We start from the raw sequence: 9,248 nt of genomic DNA, 5'->3' as shown, positions 1-9,248 counted from the left end.
AAAAACCAACAAAAAACCCCCAAACAAACCAAAAACCCCTCGCTTTACCAGAGGAAGCAGTGTGTTACTTCAGACACTGCAGAGCTGGGTTGTAAAGATTAGGCACTTCAGCGGGTTTTTTGGCACTTTTAGCTAAATTGGATTCAGTCACGTATTAGATAAAAGCACCCAAAAAGCCCCATTGAAGTGCCTGGTCCTTACAGATGTTGAGTGAGCTACATTGAAGTAATATTCTACCTCTAATGGGGGTGCACAGGGCTCGGCATGGGAATGCACCGAGTTTTTAAAGTAAAGCACTGTTTTTGTGTTTTACATCTGCAAGCACCCTTTTCTTTTAGCTCAACCTAATCTGTAACAGAGTTATGGTTAAGCAATGACCTGAAAGTGTATTTCATAGGAACATAGAGCTAGATAAGATGTCTGGGGTCATCAAAGCCTGTCTCCATCATTCATAAAATGATCATACTTCACCTTAAAACTCGTTCAATTTTTATCCCCATAATTCACCTTCAAGGGCTGTTCCCAAGGCTCACTTGAGATGGCTAGAAGCCCTCTTCTAATTTCCAACCTAAATATATTCACAATCAATTTACACCTATTTGTTACTTTGCCAGCAGTGTCCTTTAGCTTAAATAGCTGCTTTCCCCACTGGTAGATGTGTATAGAAAACCATCATATTCCTTCTTTGTCTTAATTCTCTTCGGCCTCAACTCTTAATCTCCTCTCATAAAATAGCCATCTGTTCTCCTGATCATCTTAGTAGTCCTTATTTGTACCTGTCTTGAACAGTTCTGGTCATACTAGTGTGCAGCATTCTGTATCGCCAATAGATTTTTGCAATGCCATTAATATTTCCCTTGCTTTACCAGAAATACCGTTTTTATGGCTGTATTACGTTGGTTGCACACAGTCATTCAGTGATAAACTAATGAACCCTTGTCCTTATCATCATTTGTTTTCAATTGAAAAGCCTGCACAATCTGTAGCACAAATTCTTATTGGTTCCTGGATGCAAGAATGTCATTTAACCTTTCATGAAACATTAAAAAATACAGGACTTGCAGTTTTATGTGCCAGTCCTGCCTAGATTCTGGGATGGAGACCACTAACTTAAATACATTAAGCCATTTAAGTTTGGCTTCTATTTCCATTGGTCGTCATGCCTTTTCCTCTCACATGATATATTTCCTTGGCCACTTGGGAGCGCAAGCTTGGGTAAAAGATTCCTGCAGGAATCAAGATGTTTGATCCAGTGTTGCAAAGGAGATGCAAAGACTTGGATGCGACAAGGATGAGGAACAATCCTGGGTAAAAGGAAGGAACTATGACAGAGTTACTAAAAAGCAGATAAGATACGGACAGAAATTTGGGACTACTTTTTACATCTGTCAGTGCCAAGTGAAGCTGGGCAGCTATCTCATGACCACACCACCAGTGACAATAGACATTTCATGATACCCAGACCTAGGATGCTCAGAACTACCTATTGGTAACAAAGCTATTGATCAGAGGTGGACTTAGATGAAAAAGCTGGGGATTCCTTTAGACCAAATGAGCCCAGGGACAGAAGAGGAAGGAGAGCCCAGGTAAGTATGTTTATACCTGCTTTTTTGTCTTTTGTCCATGGGCCCTAAGCTATCTATGTGTGCAGCAGGGAATGAAGAATGTCCCATCTGGCTTATTTTAATAGCATACCTATAATTGCCAGTTAGAAATGAGAGATTACTATTGGCAACATTTCTGTATGCATTCATTTAGAAGAAAAGGCAGTTAATGTTTCTGAGTAACAAAAATCAAAGCATAGAAAGTAGAAGAAGAAATACAGTGAAACCAATACCTGATCATTGTTCATTTAAAATACGTAGAAAGTTTAAAATAAGACTTTGTAAATAACCCAAGTATGTGGTAATTTGGATTTAAAGGTTATTATTAAATAATGCAGACATTAAAAAAACAAACAAAACGTTCCACTGGAAAACCAAATTACTTGCAATAGATGCCATCTCGTTTACTAGCTCTGAGGAGTTGGCTGTAATTGGTATATAAAACTGGGTGTTAGTCACTACCCTCCCCTGCTTATATTTTAAGTTTGTCTTGGGATGGGTATGCCACTCTTGTTCCCTAGCACAATCAAGCTCTGGGCATGCTTTTCTAGGAAAAGACAGCCTTGTTTCTTCAGCCATATTAGGACACCTTCCACCCACCCCACTTTTGCACAAGAATTGTGATGGTAAAGGGGCTGGCAGGATATTTGCCCATGTCATATTCATCTTAGATTAGTAGACTTCTCTGGGTTTTTGCTTCCATCATGAACTGCATTCAGCCAGTTTTTTTGTCCTGTGAACTGCCACATCTTGTAATAAGTTTCACTGTGTTTATGACATGATACCTGTGTTTGCTACCCAGTACATGTAACAGTTGACCCACCACCCTGTATTGCAAGAGCATTTAAAAAGTGTTGCTGTCTATGTGCTGTGCTAGGGAGCTGCTGACTGGCTCTGAACCATTTAATATTTTTTACAGGGAAATCTAAGCGATTTTAATTACTTTCTTTTCTTGTCTGATCTGTAAATGTAACAGCATCTATCTGTTTTGTTGTTTATCAGAGTCCTTGGTGGGGTTTCCTTGATGGACACTCCTCTTCATACTTGCTGAAAGGTGGTCCTCAGTTGGGAGGAGAGGGACAAGGGAGGTCTTATTTCTGATCTTGTTAAGAACGCTGTGGCCTGAGACTCTAGCGTGGAGGGATGCATGCTGGAGGAAAGGCAGAAGGACCAGGAAGTGCACTAAGAAGGCCTATGGCTCCTGCACCAGCAAACATGGATGCTACAGAGTACTTTGAAGCAAAGTGGCCAAAGATTTAACACCCCAGCAGCAATTGCTCTGTATATACCATTTGGGTTTTCTGGTGCTTAGCCTTGTGTATGCCCCAGTGTCTTTTTTGCCAAGTTGTCGTCATATAGTGCTGCCATCTCTCCACTGCACTAGAAAATGAGAATTGCAAAGAGTATACCTGCGTTGAGCTATGGTTTATGCAGGAGCATTTGAATTATCTTCTTATATGGTTTTAGGATGTGTTTGGAATTTTTATTACTGCTCAATAAAGATTTATTTTGTGAAAATCTTTCTTCTTTTAACCTTTTTTCTTATAAAACCAGGGACCCTCCTCATTTTAGTGCATTTTTGCCAAATTTAGAAAATCTTTCATTTAAGATTCATATACAAGCCAAATGCAGTTTATTCCCAGAATTGTTCAACCAAAGCAGGATATTTCCTGATAAATGGCACTCTGTCAAAGTATATCCTAAATGTCTTCCTTACCCATACAGTGCCTCAGTGTGCTCTTTGAAATGCCTTTATATCTGTTGTTCAAAATATTTCCATCCAGTAGACTCTTATCACTCTCCCTTCTACCTCTATCGTGCCAGCAAGTGTTTGCCTTTTGGTTACTAAATGTATAAACCCCAGATTTAGCAATAACAATAGGGATATTTGGCTCATCCTAACCATGAGGCATCTCCATTTCTTTGGTCTGTTAAATGGAAGCTGCCTGCTGTGTGGCTTTATGAGCCACAGAGGTAGAAAGCAAGTTCTAGCATAGCACCGCCACCTTTATGAATGTGCTGGTGTGAGGAAATATTTTCTTCTTTGGTTTTTAAATCATTCACCGTTCCTGGTCATCCTGTGTTGATGTCAATAAACCAGGGAACTAGTGATGCTGGTGTAACCAGCAAAAACTATCTTCTACTTATATACTCAGATTAAGGTCAGGTGTGAGGATCAGAATCGGGATATATGATGGGGACTATCTGAAAAATCATTGTTTTCTACATGGTGCTGAGAGCCGTAATCCCATGCAGCTTAATGACCATCCCCTTTAGATTTGCCGTCATACTGTTATTAGTCAGTGGGTGATCAGTTTGATGGAGCTATTGCTTCCACAGTCACCTGCTTCTCCACTGCTGAAATATCCCATATTTACTTAAATCTAAGACGACCCTGAATTGAAGATGACCTCCCAATTTTTAGACTGTACATGTGGAAGATTGTAAGCTGCTTGTAATTTTCCATGTGTAAAATCTAATTATTGGAGAGTCATCTTTAATTCATCCCTCCCCTCCACTGCTGCAGGGGAGCAGTCAGTGAGGGGGAAGGTAGTATACGGAGGTCAGAGCTTGTTCCCTGCTTGTGCTTGCCCCCCCGCAGCCTCAGGCCCTGTTTCACCTGTGGCTCTGCTCCCTCTCCTGCCCCTCTTTCTGCAGCCTCTGATCTTCCTCTCCCAGCCTCTTCTTGCTCTACCCCTTTACCCTTGTTCTGCTCTGGCAGCTTTATCCCTGTTCTAGCTTGGTGCACTGAGCATGGAGCCTGGCCCAGTCCAGCCCCCAAAGCAGCCATGTGGACTATGTGCTGTTGCTGTGGGGCCAGGCTCAGGCCATGCTCAGTGCCCCAGGCTGCAGTGTACAGGCAACCTACTGGTGCAGATCAAGAGTAATGGTGGGGTTTGGGAAAGGGGAAGATGGGGGAGCAGAGGCTGTGTGGAGGGAGGAGATGGTGGAGGGAGCAGGGTGGCAGACAGCAGCTATGGCTTTGGTCCTGACCCTGGGTAGGAGCTGGGGCCTGAGCTACAGCAGCCACTTTCCCCGCACCCTGCCGTCATACACAGTTTTAAGATGGCCTCTCCCTCCCCTGTGTTAAATGTGGGGGGGAAACCTTATCTTGAAATTGAGTAAATTGTTACCAGAATTTAACCTATTACATTTATACGCTGCCATTTTCAATGTAGGCTCAGGGTGACTTACAATAAGAGAACAAAACATAAGAAGCAGGAAAACCCAAGAGAAGGAAACAACTTAAAAAGCAAGTAGATCAAAATAAAAACAGAACTCGCCCCTCCTGCCCCCAAGCAATATTATCTATTATGTCTAGCTGTGTTTGCTAAACACCTGTCCAAATAAGAAGGGCTTACAGTACTTTTGGAAGATGTTCAGGCTCAGGCACTATGGAGCTTGGGTCAGAGAAGATGGAGCCTGGTGTCATCAGTATACTGATATGCAGATCTAAACTTAGGTGCCAGTCTCGTCCAACAGCCTCATATCCAAGTTGAACAGGATGGAGCTCTGGGAGGCCCCACAGGCCAGGTCTGAAGGGGATAATGAACACATGTCCATCACTACCCTGTGAGACCTCTCTGCTAGGAAAAAGTGGAACCAATTTAGAGTGATCCTGTGAATACCCACCAGGTCATGTACATTGTTTATCAGAACTTCATGGTCACTTGTATCAAAGGCTGTTGAAAGATCTAGTAAAATTAGCAGAGTACAATTTTCCCTTTTGATCTCCAATCAAAGAACACTGACCAGGACTACCAGCAAAGTGTTTGAACTGTACCCAAGGTGAAGGCCAAATTGACAAGAGTCCAGAAATCTGAGGGGAATCAGGTTCACTTAGAGCTGTCTTTCAGTGACCTTCTCCAAAATGGTTGAAAACAGGCTGATAACTGTCTGGGGAGTTGGCATCAAACACTGGTTTCTTGAGTAGGGTTTGGACTATCGCAGACTTAAGAATATCAGGCACCCTGCCTTCCCAAAGGCAAGAGATATGATGGTAATCTCAGCACATGACTCTAAAATAGTGACTGTGCATTTGGTCAGTTGTTGCTGATCATCCATGGTTTGCATTATGAGCAGATCTCACCACTCAGCTTTTATTTCATGGGTACAGAAAACACCAATTCTCTTTTTGTAGCAGCTTACTGAACACCTGCAATACCTGCCAGTTTTTTTTGTTTGACTGTTTCTAACTCCTCACTATTTTTGTTTTGCTGCTATGGTATTTGTAGTTCTGAAAATATGGAATAGTTCAGCATCCAATTTCTAAAATAGATGGGAAAACCCTGTTGATGTATCCAGTGACCGTGGTTTTGGTGATGAAATGGTACTCGGATTGAAAACTCACAAAGTAAATAATGAGATGAATCAAAGGAAACTAGAAGTTTAAAAAATGGTGTGAGAAGAAATAATGATGGGGTGAGACAGAGTATTATTGCCTGTGTTCCACAGTGCACTTCAGTTGACTCCCACAGCGAATGCAGTGTGCCGCTGCATGGAGACAGAATGATGTCTGCCTATTAGGCAGTGCATATTTAACTATTGCAACCACTCACGGTGGAGATGCTGTGCCTGAGCTAAGCAGTAAGGTATTCAGGCAGCTTGGCAAAATGTCAGTGTTGACACCTGTATACTAGCACAAATCCTACTGCCGTATTTACTCGATTAGCAGACAAGATTATTTTTCCCCATTTAGCATGGGGGAAAAATGCCCCTTGCCTTAGAATAGAGTGAGCTGGCAAGTGGCAGGCAGCTGCTACAGCTCCAGCCCCAACCTAAGGTTGGAGCTGGAGCCAGAGCAACAGCAGCTGCCTGCCCCCTGTTGCCTCTGCATGCCCCAGACTGCTTCCCTGCAGCCCCCAGTCTCACCCACCCCACACACTTTTTCCCTTCTGCCACATTCTTTACCTTTTATTTGCACTGCAGACTGTCCTTGCTGTGGCCTGGAGCACAAAGCACCTGCTCCAGCCTGCACGCGTAGCAGCAGTGCCACTGCTACATGGCCAGGTTGTAGTCATGCTCCGTGCCTCCAGCTGCAGTGGGGATGGAGTCTGCTGGCATGGAGCGGAAGTAAGAGCGGGGAGGGAGAAGGTGGGGTGGGGGGAAATTGGGAGGGGTGATGTGGACCCAAGGCTGTGGGTGGCAGGAGCAGCATAGAGAGGGGAAGTTGTGGGGAGGGGATAGGGGAAGGGGCATCTGAGGGCCTGAGGCTGTGTGTGGGGAAGGGGAGGGGGGGCAAGCTGTCTGCCTCTCACTGTCTTTCCCTTACCACACGCCCCCCAATTGCTTGTCCCCCCTGCTCCCTCTGCTGCCTGCCCCTTTACTGCTCCACAATGCTTGTCATACCCCCCACCCCCTACTGCCTGTCCCATACTGCCCCCTGTGCCCCTTACTGCCTCCTCTACCTCCTGCCTTACCACGTGCCCCTTACTGCCTCCTTCACTGCCTGCCCCATTACTGCTCTCCCATCACCTCTCTCCCCACTGCCTGCAATAGTGGGAGGGATGAATTAAAGACAATCCTCCAATAATTAGATTCCATACATGGACAATTAAAATAAATGTATTAATTTTCCATGTATGGAATCTAATTACTGGGGGGTCGTTAAATTCAGGGTTGTTTTGTATTCAGACAAATACCGTAATAAAACTTTATAGTATAGATGTGTATGTTACTTACACAATTATACCACTGTAGCTTATTTGCACATATGAAGGGGAGTAGACTCTATTATTATTGTTATGTCCAAATTAGATATTTGGATTAGTATGACTATTCCAGGAACTAAATAATTACACTATAAGCATTCTGTTAATTCTTTAGAACTCCTTTTTTCCCCCTTCACTGTTATAAAAGCTTTTCCCTAGTGAAAAGGTCATGAAACATTTCCAAAGATTACAGGATGGATTTCGTATCTAATATATTATAATTTTATTACAGCCACTTAGCTTACACAAACTTCTTTTTCAAAAAATCAGCAGATACCTGGCATTTCTTTGCTGTGTTTTATAAATAGAGCTTATTTTCTTGTGAGGATAACTGATTGTTAAATCTATAAAGTAGGAGTTCAGGAGAGTATTTTGCAATGACACAGCAGCTTTTCAGCTATCACATTACTTTACAGGCATTAACTAAGTCTCTAAGCACAAAGCGGAGTTAAACTGAGGGCCAGGGAAAGGTGTTGCAGTGACAATTATGAATTAAACCTGCAGTAGGAATCCCAATTTACTTTTCATTGGTGAAGAATGCAGAAGGGGACAAATTATTTCTTTCCATATTCTCTTTGAATCCATCCCAGTGGTTCCCATGTGATCCAAACTGTATTGTATTGAAGCTTAGATAGTGACTTGGTTGTAGTTGTGCAACTTTTCTTAATATAGAAGGCCAAGTTTTGACAGCTTGCTGCTTAAATTCTGTAAAAATATCTTATGGCTGATATTTTTTCTGTTTGATTGTGAGCCTTCCCCTAATCAGACTTTAATGTCAACCTGAACTTCCTCACGTAGTTTGCTGCCTCAAAGCTTGGTGGCAGCATATAGCTTCTGAACTTTCTCTGCTCAAAGGTGAGTGACCTGGAGCTCGGGCATAATGGAGCCTAACAGAGACTGTGGTCCATATTTGTTGATCCAATAGCAAGCTGCATATCTGTTGCACAGGCTGTTCGGTTTGTTGGCATCACAATGGATTTGCAGATTTACCTGGTTATGGAAACGCCAGGTAGAGGCCCCAAGCCCTTGAAAAGTGGAATGTATCTTTTTTGTTTCTATGCAATGGACTCCAAGGAAAGATGCACTGTATTTACATTGTTAGAGCCTTAGTTAAAGCGCTTACCTTTCAACTCTGAAAACCATGATAAAACTTCCAGATTTGTCACACAAAGCTGGATGAAAAAAATTCTAAAATAAATTCTAAAGAGGTGAAATTATCAAAGCTGCTGCCATCTAGCCTCTGGGAAATAGCTGTGTCTGAACATCAGTTGCTTGGAACTGAGCAGTAAAAGATGGCATCTGACCAGTAATGACAGATATTACCAAGGCTTAGTAGTCACTGCACCATGCTGAGTCCACAACTCCTCACCGTGGAGGACCCACATTGAACAGTGGCAATATAATACTATCAGAGTTCCACATCTGTTAAGTCTGTCATTCTTTGCTCAGAAGTTCACTGAGCATTGTTTCCTCTTCAAAATTCTTCAGCTGTGCTGATGATGTACAAGAAAACTTACATTTTTAATTTATAACCTGTCGACTCTCGATCGTGTCTGGCATTAGGTTTTCCAGTTTTTAACTTCTGTCTTGTATTACATGATGAATTCAGTCCAATAGAAAATTATATTGCATATAACTAAAGTGTATGTATGATTGACTTTTAATGTAGGTGTATATGATCGGCTGATTCTCATTAAAATTGAGTGCTGTAACAATTTTTTTGGTCTAATGAAGAAATGCTATAAATAGAAGTCTAAAGAAGAAATGTTTGTCCCTTTACTCAGCCCCCACCCACATGTAACCCTACCTACATGCAATATATACGCAGTCTTAAAATAATTATTTGGGTGCTGGTCTGGGTAGATCCAACCGACAAGAGCTTTGTTTCAACCTCAGGGAGAGCTACAGAACACTGTTATAATGCTTTTAAAAA

General features: G+C 42.4%; 1 protein-coding gene across 2 annotated transcripts in view; it reads left to right on the top strand.

Moving 5' to 3' along the window:
- IPO8 (importin 8) overlaps nt 1-9,248 on the top strand; it is a 74,293-nt gene that overhangs the window by 4,603 nt on the left and 60,442 nt on the right. The gene's annotated exons all lie outside the window — the stretch shown is intronic.

The sequence above is a fragment of the Crocodylus porosus genome, unplaced genomic scaffold (assembly GCF_001723895.1).
Source record: "Crocodylus porosus isolate Cpor-Errol unplaced genomic scaffold, CroPor_comp1, whole genome shotgun sequence".
NCBI classification, from domain to species: Eukaryota; Metazoa; Chordata; order Crocodylia; family Crocodylidae; genus Crocodylus; species Crocodylus porosus.
This window is presented reverse-complemented; position numbering and strand designations above follow the sequence as displayed.